Below are 16,019 nucleotides of genomic sequence, written 5' to 3'. Positions count from 1 at the left end.
ATCATTAAGAGGAGTTAGCTTGGGTTCATAAAGAATCAGTAAGGTTATGGTCTGATAAGGTCATGTTAAGATTAAGATATAGTACATCCTACTGTAAAAACTGAATCCACTGGCATTTGCAAGTAGCATTTAGTGACTAAAATAGATTTAATTCTTATATTAAGCTTAATTACTACAGAATCTCATTACAAAATTTAATATCTGTAAATTAGTTTCATTAAGTGTCATTGGTGTTTAATAACTTCGAAAGTACTTAAAATATTAATTCTACATTTAACTGCCATTACACTTTGAAAATTACATATAGAGAAAATCTTATACAAAATTAAACAAATTTAAATGTAAATTATAAAACGTTGAAAGCAAGGCTTATACACAAAGCAATGCTTAAACAGTCTAAAGTAAATTTTTCAAAGACCAAATATGACTAACCTCACCCTAGCAACGCTAGAAGTCTCCAGCTATAAACTAATAAAATTCAGTTTTGTACTAGGAAGTTTTCTTTGTTCGAAGAAGCAGACCCTGCAAAAGATTAATTATGTACTACAGAAATAAAAGACCCCACCCCATATAACTTGCAAACCCTAAAATTAAAGTCTATGACAATCTCTAGAAATTTCAGTTAAAAGTTTAATTAATCACTTTATTTGAACAACAAGGTTGCGGCAAGTAAAGATTAGGGGAAGTGTAACTTTATGATCAAAACTTAATGACTAAGTTAAGTGTAAATTTTACTTTTACATTAAAATTTAAAAGTAACTTATTTTACGAATGACAAACATACAAAAAAAATATGAGTTTGGGAAGGTGTTTAAGTATAACTAGTACAGTAAACTAAAAACATAAAAGTATCACTTATTGAGAGTTAAAATTTCAAACCCTAACAAAAAATTTTGACAGACTAGGTAAACTAAAATTTTGACAAACTATATAATTGTTGCAAGTCAATTGATTATCTAGCACCTACGAAAACAAAAGAAAAACACCTGACAAACAAAAGTAACCTTAATTACACAGAAAATAAATTTATAGTTAAAATTTAATAGTTTATAGACAAGCAAAAGTAAGAAATCGTGAACTACTATCACTTAATAATTCTGCAAAACTAAATTGAAATTAATACAGACAAATAAACAAAATTTGAACTTGACGTCAGCTGAAGCAGGATTTCCATCAATTTCACTCCACTTGAACCTCCCTGGATAAGACCATACAGCACAAAATTCCTTCAAGCGATACAAAACCTCTGCAGTAAACTGTAGACTCGTTATCTTAGGCAACCTGTCTACCAGTTTTGAAACACACGGCATTGGCTTCAACGAAACCAAAGCAATAACTAAAGCCCTCATGGTTTGTTTCCCCTGACACCTGAGAAGAGATGTCACTTAGTAATTAACCCAATCTGCGCTCATCTGTTTAGGTGACGCTAGACGCCATAGTGGAGAGAGTCAAGTTTCTCACTGGCTCTGACCCATTCATCTTTCACGAACTCCCATGCAGGATTAAACATAAAGTGGCTTACAGGATTACCTGCCTATTTCAACACCTCGACGTTCTTAAAGGCGAGAATTTCGGTCCTAATATATTAGTTTTCAAGATATAAATTATTCCGGGATCAACCACCCCCAGGGGAACTTACTGACACTCCAACCAGGGTCATTTCCACCGCAAGTGCCAGTCAACCCCCCACGGCGAGTGACTGCCCACCCACTCCCCCTGGCTAAACCCCCATCCACCCAAATGATCAGGGCATTCATCTCCCATCTTTCGTGAGTAGCCATGGATACATTAAACATAATCTCTTGGAATATTTTTGGCCTCAAGCAGAACATTCCTCTCCCAAACATGTTCTGCAAAAACTTCAAAGGCATCATTGCATTGCAAGAAATGCTCCTCCGGCCACATGACCTTGTCATCTGCGATTCAATTCATGAAGACTTCAGAACCTTCTCGACTTCATCGACGCAAGTTACAGATCAAATCATAGCCGGTCGCCCGAAAGGGGGCCTTTCTTTCCTGTGGCACAAATCGTTAGACAATATGATAAAGGTGATGACCTACAGGAGTGACAGATTGCTGGGGCTTCAAGTGACAGTAGGGAAGTCTAAAATCCTGATTATTAATGTTTATATGCCATGGGAAAATAACAACAATTTTGATCATTACTGCATGATCCTAGGGGTTACGCAGTATTATTCACGATTCTCCTGCTGATCATATTTGTATAATCGGGGACCTTAATTCTCACCCCACACAAAACATTTTCAATGAACTTACTCGCTTCTGTCAAAATCATGCTCTCCAATTAGTGATGTAATGCTCCTCCTCCCCTCCCTTCCTCCTACTCATATGTACATAATAGAGCAGACGCTATTACAACCTCCTGCTGGACCACTGCATCACATCTCCACAACTTCATGATTCTATTATGACCTGCAATATTCGCTATGATCTTGCAACGGGCTGCGATCACATCCCATTACAGGTGTCATTCAGTACCCCATCCCTCCCTACCGTGAACCCCCTAACTGTTCACCCACCAGCAGTAAACTGGGATTTTAAAAACCAACAGAAAACCAGATACTTCAGGGCGACCACGGAAACCAGGTTGCTGTCAATAGTTCAACCGGCAGACGCCTTACTTTGTACTAACAAAAATTGTAGAAATGACACCCACGAGGGACCTGAATGAATTCTATTCGAACATAATCTCCGCTATGCTTGCTTCGGGCAGGACTGCCTACAGATTTCATCAAGGTAATTCTCATAATATACCTGGATGGAATGACTTGGTTAAAGACCTGTATACATACTCACGAGAAATGTTTTTACTGTGGAGGCAAAATGGTAGCCCCAGGGAAGGGCACACTGCATTACTGATGAGACAGGCGAGAGTGCAGTTCAAACTTGCTCTTAAGCACTGCAGGTTAAATGAAAAACAACTAAGAGCCGATGCATTGTCTAGAAACTAGAATCTTGTGATTATCCTCGTCTTTGGAAAGATATCCAGTCCTTAAATCTCAAAACTAAAAAGCTATCACAGAGAGTAGGGGAAGCAGTCGGAGACGAAGCTATCGCAAGTATGTGTGGGGTGATCACTTCAACAATATCCTGAATTGCATAAATGATCAAGATTCCCGAAGGGATGTAGATAACCTCCTTACTGACAACATTCAATTTCATTTTGCAGACCGTATTACGCCAGGTAACATCAGCGATGCCATAAACAGCATACCTAATAATAAATCGCCTGGCTGTGATGGTCTTCCTGCAGAGGCCTTTAAATTCTGCTATCCAATAATTTACATTTTGCTAGCTGCCCTATTCAATGCGTGCATAATTCACCGGCTTCTTCCAGACTCCGTACTCTTAGTCCATTTGATACCATTAATCAAAAACAAGCTAAAGGATGCAGCTGACCCTGGCAACTACCGGCCGATTGCAATTACAACGATCGCATCAAAGATACTTGAGTCGTTCTTCTAGTGAGACTTCTCCCCTTTCTACACACCACTGACAACCAGTTCGGGTTTAAAGCAAACCACTCAACCGACACCTGCATCTACATACTGAAAGAATTGCTGAAATACTACCTATCATCAGCCTCTCCTGTTTTCCTTTGTTTTGTGAGAAAAGCATTTGACAGAGTAAACTACCTGAAGCTCTTCCTGAAGCTGCATAAAAGGGGCACACCCCTGTATCTAATTGGCATTTTACATTGCTGGTTCTCTACACAGTAATTCTGTGTCAAATGGGTAACGTATTATCTTACACCTTTGGCTCCCTCAACGGGCTTCGGCAAGGGGGCCATTCTCTCTCCATACGCAGTATGCCTTGAATGTCAAACTGAACTCACTCCCAATCGGATGCACCGTCAATGAAACAACTATAAACAACCTCTGTTACGCCGACGATATGGTTCTGATTTCCCCATCAGTGCAAGGTCTTCAACGACTCATCGACACTTGCCGCCAATATGCAGAGGAATTTGATATAATCTACAACGAAACCAAGACCCAGTGCATGTCGCTGCTCCCGAGATCGCTTAAGCATATTGCAGAACCACAAATTTTTCCTCGGAAACCATCGGCTGGAATTTGTGCACGAATTTCCGTATTTGGGTCACATTATCACCGACGACCTAAAAGATACGGCAGACATTGAACAGAGGCGTCGTAAACAATGTGCACTGGCAACATGATTGCAAGGAGGTTTGCCTTCTGTCACCGAGACGTGAAACTGCTGCTCTTCCGCTCGTACTGCTACAGTATCTATGGGTGTTCCCTCTGGACGAACTATACCCGAGAGACCATGAGACGCATCACTGTTGTGCACAATGACATTCTGAGACGCCTCACAAACACTCCCCGCTACCACTCCGCCACACAGATGTTCATAGAAAACTGCCTGGACAATTTAAAAAATCATTGTTAGGCGAGCAATGTCCAGTCTGGTAACCCGAGTGAGAAACAGCAGCAACTCGCTCATACAAAGCATCCTAAGGAGTGAAGCAAGAAGAAGATCTAAATTGTGGGTAAGATGGGAAAATGAGGCCTTTGTCCCCTAAAGGACTTAATCTCTGTATTGGCAAAATGTCATCTGCATTTTTGTCATTATTACATTTATTGCTGTTATTTAAATTTTTCTTTATTACTGTGATTACTATCAAGTTAAAGTTTTTTTTTTTACATTCAATTTTTGTATTTAGCCCTCTGGACCTGACTACTGTAACCACCTAAGGTCTCTAGTTGAAATTTAATTTATATAACTTTGTGCACTAACTGTTATTACTCTCAATGCATATTTTTTTTCCTCACCAATATTATTATTACTGGTTTACACAAGTATTATGATTACTAGCTTTTATGTTACCTCAGCTATTTTGTGGATAAGTGCTGATTATTCTTTTTTTTTTTTTTTTTTTTATCATGTCTCATGTATCTAGATTGTGTATGTTACTGTCTGTATTTTGTATATTCAATGTATATGGTCCCTGAGCTGAAATAAAGCATATTATTATTATTATTATTATTATTATTATTATTATTATTATTATTATTATTATTATTATTATTATTATTATTATTATTATTAGTTCCTGTTGGCGTCACCAGCGAGGTTTCATTTTCAGACAAGGACCATTTACATGAGGAGACGGAGACTTCCCACGTTTTTTGTTTACAGTGAAAGTCGAGAATCCATTGCTGCTCTACTGGTATTTGAGTATCAGGCCCGTACCTAGAATTTTTTTTTATGGCGGGGGAGTCGTTTTTCCCAAAAGTGGACCTTTTCTTCTATAAATGTCATTGCATATACGTATAGGTATAGCAAGATGAAATACTTGAAAATGTTATTTTAGCTCTATTAACAAGAAAAAAAAAAGGTATCCAGTTTTATTGATTGATTCATTTATTATGTTAACGATAACAGGCATTTACTTTATTGGTTATTATGTTATATACTTTGACTTCACAAAAAATCAATAAATTACTTATTACTTTTAAGTATAGTTCGATGAAAATGGTAGTCACAGAAAATATGGACTTCCAGAATTTTTTTTTTTTTTTGTGGGGGGAGGGGGCGTCGTTCGACCCCTCCCCCGCCTCCGGTACGGGCCTGAGTATTTAGTTAAGGATCTCCGGGAACTTTGATAAAGTTGAAATAGTATCAAAAATTTATTTCAGTATTGAAAACAGAACGGGAAATTTTCGACATATGGCAGTTAGTGAAAATTAGAACATTCTCGATTTTTTAGAACTAAATAGTATCTAGTATGCGATCCCATTTACTCAATCTATGCTCCAATTATTCTTTTATTCTTACTAAACTAGGCTTCTTTTCTGGTCCCATTCAACCTAAGGAATTCTGTGGGACCCACAGATTCATTTGACATAATCATAATCGCGATCGAAGAATTATAGGATGTACTCCATATTAGTTGCCAAACCCTATTATAACATTCAAAAAGTAAGGTATTTAAGCTTTTTCTAGATACACCAATTCTTTATTTATTTATTTTTCATTCTATTTATCTTTTTTCCTCTTAACATCAAGTGAGAAGTTACTGTACAATATAGAGACTGCTCATTGGAAGGGTTATCAAATCCACACTATCGTAGCATTCAGAAAATTGTTAAAATTAAACCTTTCTAGCAACACCTATTTTTGCTCTCCTGATATCTGTCAAGTGGGGTCACTGTGCATTATCGAGGTTGCTCATTTGAACCAGTCTTTTGATGGTTCCATTTAGTAAACTAAAACAGAAAAAAAAAAGTGTTGCTATCCTATATAGCTGCGTCTTATCAAGATCTAAGTTCATTAAATAAATACAAAATGAACCATTTGTACTAATGTTTTGTTGATTCCATTTAGTAAACAAAAAATAAAGTTTTGCTATCCTATATAGCTGCGTCTTATCAAGAATCTAACTTCAGTTAATGATAGTAATAAGCAACGATTTATTGTATCGCATCTTACCACCATTCAATACAAAAAACTCTCAACAAATTGTTTTGCAATCTGAACAAGAGAAAGTGTGAATTTCATCATTATAGTCCAATAACATAACACGTTAACGAAAACACACTTAATAATGCAATAGGTAGTAAATAAAATACTGATGTAGATATGCATATATTGCAAAAAATTTTATAGGAGTTCCTTAAAAAAAAATGACTGTATCTCTGCATCAACAGTGGCAAGATAAAATCTCCTGGACAATTGGTTATTATGCATGGGATAAGGTCAATTCTAGGCTTACGAAAATATATCAATAGAGCTTAGGGTAGTTCAAGTGGTTTTCAGTTTTCGTTCGTGGGACATCTCCAAAACGGTGGCCCCGAGTTCGATTCTCGGACATTCCATTGAGGTGTGAAAGATTTGTATTTCTGGTGATAGAAGTTCACTCTCGACGTGGTTCGGAAGTCACGTGAAGCCGTTGGTAAGCCGTTGGTCCCGTTGCTGAATAACCACTGGTTCCATGCAATGTGAAAACCCATGCAAACAAAAAAACCAAAACAATATTAGCTTCAATGAAGGTTGTTTCATTCTTAGTCAAGAATTGAATTGATACGGATCAATAATCTGGAATGTTGTTGTTATTAGTTTTATTTCTTAGTCAAGAATTTAATTGATATGGAATAATACGGAATGGTGTTGATATGTATATACATATCTATATTATATGATATATAAAATAAAAAAAAACATATCTTATTAGATATATATATAATGTACAACATATATATATACATATATATAAATATATATATAGATATATTTATATATATATATATTATATTTTATATAATGATATTATATATAATAATATATATATATATATAATATATATAATATATATATTATAAGATCTATATGGATGTATAAGATAGGATATAGAATATAATATAATATATATATAGAGATATATATGATATATAGTATAATTAATATATATTTATTATTTTTTTTCTATCATTAGTTTTATATATATAGATTAGAATAGATATAATAAGAGATTATATAGATAATATATCGATAGATAGATAGATAGATATAGATATATATAAATATAAATATAAATATATAATATAGATAATAATATAGATATAGATATATATATCTATATATAGAGATATATATAGAGTTAGATATATATAATATATATAGCTATATTATATAAAGATAGATTAGAGATATATATTATATATATATTATATAATATATATACATTAAATAAATATATAATATATATATATCTATATCTATCTTTAGATATAGAGAATATATATATAATATATAATATATATTTTAAATAGATAATAATATATATTAGAGTATATAGATATATATATAGTTATATATATAATGGATATGCATATCAACACCATTCCGTATTATTCCATATCAATTAAATTCTTGACTAAGAAATAAAACTAATAACAACAACATTCCAGATTATTGATCCGTATCAATTCAATTCTTGACTAAGAATGAAACAACCTTCAGTTGAAGCTAATATTGTTTTGGTTTTTTTGTTTGCATGGGGTTTTCACATTGCATGGAACCAGTGGTTATTCAGCAACGGGACCAACGGCTTACCAACGGCTTCACGTGACTTCCGAACCACGTCGAGAGTGAACTTCTATCACCAGAAATACAAATCTTTCACACCTCAATGGAATGTCCGAGAATCGAACTCGGGGCCACCGTTTTGGAGATGTCCCAGAAGGAAAATTGAAAACCACTTGAACTACCCTACTATATATATATATATATATATATATATATATATATATATATATATATATATATATATATATATATATATTTATTTATCTATATATATATATATATATATATATATATATATATATATATATATATATCTATATCTATCTTATATATATATATATATATATATATATATAGATAGATATATTATATATATGTGTGTGTGCGTGTGTGTGAATAACTTGATCACGAAATATAAAAAAAAAACATGATGCTATGTGCAGACGAAAAGAGCCACACGCAATACACTCCAAGAACAATAATTGTTGGACAAGCTTTGCCCAATAGTTGATCACGATATCTCTGAAGCGTTGCTAAAAACCAGCAAAGGAGATATATTATTAATTTGTGCAACTAAGAAGAACCTCGATATCTTGGTATATATTTACATTCAGAGCGCTGGTTTGCTGGTTAAACGTTTCAAACTACGCCCTCGGTTGTTGCCCAGCCAATAAGGTGATTATATTTTATTCTGAATTATGACTTGGATTTTGGAAGGGACCTAACCGGATAGATATGTTTCTAAATTGACGAATTCCCGAATATTTGCGATTCTTCGCTTATATGACTTTCAACAGTGCCCAAGTTTCCATCAAAGGTATTATTTAACGAAATGAGGGCGCCTTCAATACATTAATCTATAATCCCTTTCCCAGGCGTGTCGAGCTATAGATCTATATTTATTCCCCATTTTACAATCTTGAAATACGTTCAAGTTTGCGTTTACCAAATGAACGACCACTTACATACACCGATATAGCGAGAATCACAACCACAGCAACCAAGAGAATATACACCAATATCTTCGAGACAATTTTATAGGGCTGTTTTGTTTTTTTTTTAATGATTGTTCTCCCAGCTGTGTTTAAAGGTACTGGAACACAATATTGTACTCGTTAATTTCTCTATTCAATTTTTGCGAAATTCCTTTTTAAGCTCACTTTAACATCATGAAAGGGGTAATAATGAATGCAAGAATTAGACTGAGTAAACTACGTACATCAACAAACAATGTCATTAGATGAACAAGACCCACAATGGGATATGTTTTTTCCATCACTCCTGGTCACCCTCTGCTCCATCAGGGCCGAATAATTCGTGAATGGATCGTGTGAGATTCTGGCATTAGGTGAGCATAAATGAAATCTAGAGGAATTCATAGTACGGTGGATTGAAAGGAACTCGTTCATTCATCCAGAGATTCATTATTCATGCGTAGGATTTTTTTTTTAAAGGTTTTCAGTTCGTTCACATTTCTTTAGATGGATTTCTTCCTGATTTTCTTATTCGTGCTTAATTAAAGGTTTGGTCTCTCTCTCTCTCTCTCTCTCTCTCTTCTCTCTCTCTCTCTCTCTCTCTCTCTCCTTAAAATATATTTCACTCTGTCTCTCTCGCATTCTGTAGAAAATACGCATTTTTATAACGTGAATTATTACTCTCTCTCTCTCTCTCTCTCTCTCTCTCTCTCTCTCTCTCTGTAGTTTAGCTGCTAATGCCACTTTTTGTAACTATTAACATATAATTCACTCTTTCTTGTATTATGTAGAAAATACAAAGTTTTCTTGTTTGCATTCTCTCTCTCTCTCTCTCTCTCTCTCTCTCAGGCACAGAGTAAGACTTAATTCAAGTCCGTAGCTCTAGTATTAATTATTATTATTATTATTATTATTATTATTATTATTATTATTATTATTATTATTATTATTATTATTTGCAAAACATATCCCCGATGACAGGAAAATGAGCTATATTGAAAACATAATATTAAAAAATGTTTATAAACAACCTTACGGAGTAATACACATCCAAGAAAGATGTATACATCACGAGATAGAAATCCCCATGTGTATTAATATACATAATTAATACGTATACATTATCAGGTCATTATAGAGTAAAGCAATGAACTTGACTCTCTCGAACAATACAATTACCATTCGGTGTAAGGAGACAGGAATTTAAACGACTGTTTAGACGTTGTTCTGCGTCCGCCTGGATTCCACCGTCTTTGGCGGTTCTCTTCCCAAGTTTTCTTAGGCCCCGTCCACACGGCCGAGCTTTGCTCGACGAACTTTGTTCGATGTGACGTCAGAAGCGGAGAAACCACGGCAAAGTTCTGACTTTTCTCGCTGTTTCTCCGCTTCAGACGTCGCATCGGACAAGTTCGTCGACCAAAGCTCGACCGTGTGGACGGAGCCTTAGGGTTTAGGACTTTAGGTAGAGTTATTTATTCAGTTAAGTTTATCGATCTGGGTGGGGTGTCTGATTACATTTTGTTGTTGCTAGTGTGGTGGTGTCGCGCTGTTTTGACGATCAGTAAGTTTGACTGTTTGTTGTTCTTTTGTTGATTAAGTTTCATTTATGTTTTGTTTTAGTGGTTTAGGTTGTTTTAGTGTTTCGTGGTTGTGTTAAAATTTTATTGGTTTCGAAGGTTCTTTTACTGTTTCGTGGTTTACATTATATTTTAATGTGTTGTGAGACTTCTATTGTTTTGGTTTCTCTGTTGCATGGTTTATATTAAAGTTTTGAGTATTGTTTAGTTTTATAGTTTTGGTTTAATGTTTGTAGTTTTATATACATTTAATTTTGGTATATGAAGTTTTTTATTTTGTGGTTTAGTTTGTTCATATTTTTAAGGGTTTGTGGTTTAATAAGTTTTAGTCTTGTAAGCTTAATTTTGTTTAGTTTTGTGGTTTTAATATCATAAGGATAGTTTTATGGCTTGTTTGAAGTTTTAATTTTGTTTAAGTTTTAGTTTTGGGTTTAAAATTTGAAGTATAGATTTGTGGTTTGATTAGTTTTAGTTATGGTTTCATTGTTTAAAGTTTAAAGGCTTATGATTTCAAGTTTTGTTTTAAGTTATTGTGGTTTTAAGTTTTTTAGTTTTGTCTCATAAATAATATAAGTTTTATAGTTGTGGTAGTTTCATTGGTTACGGGTCATACTAATTGGTTATGTAGTTTTTATAGTTTTGTTTTTTTTTTTTGGTTTGGTTTAAAATTACTTTTAAGAAGTCTTTAGTTTTGTTGTCTGAATTACTTATTTCAGTTTTATAGTTCTGAGTTTATATCTGTGGCTTAAATTATTAAAGTTTGAATTACTTAAATTATTTCAGTTTTATAGTTCTGAGTTATATCTGTGGCTAAAATTATTAAAGTTTAGCTATGTTTTATGTTTTTATTTAAGTTCTATAGTTTACTCAACTTTTTAGTCTTATTTAAGCTATGCAGTTTTGTGGTTTTATTAACTTTTATAAGGCTTTATTTACATTTTTTATGTATATTTTATTTGACTTTTAAGAATTGAGGCAGTTTTATTGGTTAAATCTAACTGTTCCGTAATTTTGGTTTGTTTTTATCAGTTTTATGGAAGCTTTGGTTGTCGGTTCAACATTGTAATAAGTTTTGGCTTAAGTTTAAATTGTAGGATTTTTAATAACTTTACCATTTTATTAGATTTTCTTGAATATTTCAGAAACTTGTTCAGTTCTATAAAATATTTTCAAAATATGATGAGTATCTGTGCCTTTGTTTATTTCAGTTTTAAGTTGGTGATTAAAGAATTGGCAGTTTGTGATTAAAAGAATTGGCAGTTTTGTGATTAAAGAATTGGCAGTTTGTGATTAAAGAATTGGCAGTTTGTGATTAAAGAATTGGCAGTTTGTGATTAAAAAGAATTGGCAGTTTGTGATTAAAGAATCGGCAGTTTGTGATTAAAGAATCGGCAGTTTGTGATTAAAGAATCGGCAGTTTGTGATTAAAGAATTGGCAGTTGGTGATTACCTTAATCTTAAAGTAAAAGTTACCTACTTCCCGTGGCAATTAAACACTCAAACGATGGAGGTGACGGTGGAATATTACAAAAGTTATTTTCTTTTCATGCATAAGTTTTATTTAGCTTTGGTTTTGTTAATGGGTTATCCTTTTGTTCTTAGATTTTAAAAGGTAAAAAATACTTAAATTAACACCTGCTACTAAATATTTAATGTAATACAGTATTTACTGGTTATTCCGCGAGTTATAACTTCATCAAAAACAAAACTCTTAATTAGTCGGTGCTGTTTAAGGATTGTTAAAGCATATGGAATTGCGTTGCTGCTAAAAAAATTTCAATCTTAATGCAGTTAATTAGACGTAACTATTAGTTATAATAACAAAGCTTTGGTTGGAAGACTTTAAGATAATTCAATAGTTAAATTCTGATTGGTTGGAGGATTTTATCTGAATCCTGAGTTACTAAACTTATGGCTTCAACGTTTTTGAGTAAGAAATACCAGTTTGTATTCGGAGGACATTGCTAAAACTTAGTGTATAGTTTATAATTTCCTTATTGGGCCTTTTCTAGTTAAGTCAGTGGCGTTGCTAAACTAATAGCTGTTATCTTGCATATGCAGGAAAATAGTCTGTACACAGTTAGGATGAGCGTCTTAGACTTTCTATTAGTTAAAAGCAATATTTAGTGAACTGCTACAAGCAATATTTAAGTGAACAGCTACACTAACGTATTTTCTCCTTTCGAAGTAACCTTTTTTGTCCTATTAATCTTAATTAATTTTGTTAGCCTACGGGTTTGTGACTTAGCCTTTTATGTTACAATATTTAATATAGCTTATTTTGGATTTATCATAGATTGTACTATGCAAGTAAGAGTATTTGCATTTAGTAATTGCATTGACGTTTCAAACTACCACTTTGCTAAAATGCTAGTCTTAAAGTTTGTAAGCATAATGTGTTTTATGCAAATGTCTGTTGAATTTAACATTTACTTCATTAGCCAAGATACTTAAGGGATTTATTTTTCGGTGCTGCCATGACTGTCAAACTAAAATTTTCTGGCATTAAATTTAGCTTTGTATTTAAGACTTGTTTAGGAAACTATTGAAGAAACTAGACTTGAAACCTTGAGCACAATATTGTAACTTTAAATTTATCTCTTTCAGTTTAAACTGTTGAAGGATACCCTGTAAACTGTCTGAAGGATACCCGCCATCTGAGATGGCCCTTGTCTGAAGGTATCCGCCATTTGCCTGTGTCCTAGCTCATTTGGTAATTAAACTTCCTAAAGGTTGGTAAGTTTTGAAGTTTTCTTTAGAACATTTTCCCCAAACTTCTTGCAAGCTAGTCCTCCTCCATCAGGGGCGGTCCCCCTGATGTGGGGCGGGGGGGACGTCTATTTCGACGCCTGGTAGACCTTTGGTCTACCAGGTGCCGGAAGGGGCTTGCGTTGCTTTTTTAATGAAAAATTAATTAGGTGTAAGCACTTATTTTGTGGTTTTCAGTTGCTAGCAATTGGTTTTAGCTTAAGGGTGCACTGGAAGGTATGTTTTCAATAGCTCTAGACAAATTTCATATTTAGTGATTAAACAAAATTTTTTTGCTTCAAATATTAAATCTAAAATCTACACTTAATGATTTATGGAAGTAAATTACTTTCATTTTTAACTTTTATATTAATTTAGTGATTAAACATTCATTTGGTGATTTAAAATGAAAGGATAATAAATTTTTATTTCAAAACTTAAACATTTTTAAATAACTTAATTCCAATGTTTAATTAGTTTAATAAGAAATGGATATTAAGATTAAATATTTCGAAACTTAACCCTTTTGCTTAAAATAAAGGACAAGATTCAGTTTTAATACTTAACTGTAATTTCTTAGTGATTAAAAGTTGTGGCGGACTTGAAAGATCCATCCATGCTCTAAATATGTAAAATATAGTAAAAGCTGTAACATACTTAAAGGCTAACGTATTGTGGGTAAAGTGTTTTCAATACATACCTTAAAATTTGAAGTATCTGTAAAAGTTTTCAAGTGAGGAATACTGTAAGGTTGAGAAATAAATAGGTTGAGAACTAGTTTAAAGAGACATTTTCGAGCCAATTCTGTCACTTATGATTTGCTTTCAGGTTTGGATGACGAGAGAAAAATAACTGGAACCGCTGTTGTAATTGATAAGAGGATTGTTTTACCAGATCTGAAGACTTTTATAGTGGTCATTGGGCCAGAGATATATCGGCATGCTAAAGAATCTCAAACTTTAAAGAAGCTTCAACTCGAGACAAGAGGTAATGGAAATTTTAAAGTGATCGGGGGGTGGAAATAATTTATCGTTCGATTAAAGGATGAACTGCTAACTTTATTCTATTTTAGAACCTTCTCCAATATCTAAACACTAGACAAATGGTAATGTGTAAGCTTCCTAGCATAGCCCACATAATTTACCTGGCTAGTCTGCAAAGAAAGACTAGGCAAACCTTGGCTGGTACGAACAGGGAATGAACACAAATATAAATAGAATTTATAAATCTATACTTTAATTTGTTACTGCAAACAATGCTAAATTTCAAAAATATAACTCCTTGAAAAGTGAGAGGTCTGGTTAAAAGTTAATATTAACTTTAATATTTAATATTTTTCTTAATTATCAAACTTGTGGTAATTAGCAAGTGGCTATTTATAGTTCAACGATATAAATATTGGCAAGTAACCTTATTGTACTGACTGGATAAGCTTCAATAATAATCAGTCCTGTTTAGTTCATAGGTAACAGCCATCATAAAATTATTTGTAGAAAAGTATTCGGACAAAGTTAAAATCTATTAAAACTAAATATGCGGCGGTCTTCTTGGTTGAAGATTAAAACCTTGAACATCAATCTGTCAATATTTAATATTCTCATGACAAATTTTGAATAGGGTTCTCATGTTATATATATAATCGGTTGGTCTGTAAATTAGTCAGATTAAGAAACTTTGTCAAGTAACTTGGTAAAATTAAGGCGAATAATATAAGTGAAATGTCATTTTCGCAAATATTGGTATAAACTAGGAAATGCGCAAAGTAAAGAAGCAGTGAAATCAAGTTTAACTAGTTGGTTTAATTTCACAGGGTAATATATCCTACAGTGAGGATGATGGACTCTGAACATTTAATATTGAAATTTAAGTATGGCAAGATGAGAGAAGAGAGCTTTCACTTTCTCTGCTCAATTCAGTCAATGCTTTCAGTTATGTAGATAGTTATTTGATATATTATGTAATGGGCAGACTAGGGTATGTAAGGGGTAGTATAGGTCCATCAAAATTTGACAGAGAATAGTATCTCATTACTGATAAGAAGGCATGTTCTGTTGATTTTCAGCCCAATCTGACTACCACAGAAGATTATGTACAAAAGTTAAAGAAACTTTAACTGGTAGAAGGTGCACCAATCGGATATAATCAGGATTTTTGAGTACAGCGGAAGATCACCTTGAATTAAGATGCCAGTTCTACTAAACAGAAAACTAAAGAAAGCAGAGGAAAACTAAAACAGAGTTTACCAAAAGTAATCGCAGTAAGCAGGCTCATCATAGTGTTATGCTTAAGACATTTTATACTAGAAGCAAATAAATGTGTATGAAATGGGGACAAAATATTAGGAGCTAAATCCTTAACCATAGAATACTTATTAATGGATTTTCAGGAGCAAAAATCTTGTTTAAATTTTCAGTTATGAAATCTTATTTTGGGCTCCTCAGTGGCGTGGTTGGTATGGTCTTTACCTGTCTCCTCGGTGGCCGTGAGTTCGATTCTCGCCATCACCATTCCATTGCGGGGTCAGAGATGTGTATTTCTGGCGATGGAAGTTCACTCTCGACGTGGTTCGGAAGTCCCGTAAAGCCGGTGGTCCCGTTGCTGAATAGCCACTGCTTCCATGCAACGTATAAACCCATATAAACAAACA

At 33.5% G+C, this 16,019-nt stretch overlaps 1 long non-coding RNA gene across 1 annotated transcript; it reads left to right on the top strand.

Moving 5' to 3' along the window:
- Positions 1–10,393: 10,393 nt before the first annotated feature.
- LOC135200613 (uncharacterized) lies at positions 10,394–14,428 on the top strand. Its single transcript, XR_010311343.1, has 3 exons — positions 10,394–10,509; positions 13,232–13,356; positions 14,201–14,428. It is a non-coding gene; the product is annotated as an uncharacterized LOC135200613 (long non-coding RNA).
- Positions 14,429–16,019: the final 1,591 nt, after the last annotated feature.

The sequence above is a fragment of the Macrobrachium nipponense genome, chromosome 27, assembly GCF_015104395.2.
Source record: "Macrobrachium nipponense isolate FS-2020 chromosome 27, ASM1510439v2, whole genome shotgun sequence".
Lineage (NCBI taxonomy): Eukaryota > Metazoa > Arthropoda > Malacostraca > Decapoda > Palaemonidae > Macrobrachium > Macrobrachium nipponense.
This window is presented reverse-complemented; position numbering and strand designations above follow the sequence as displayed.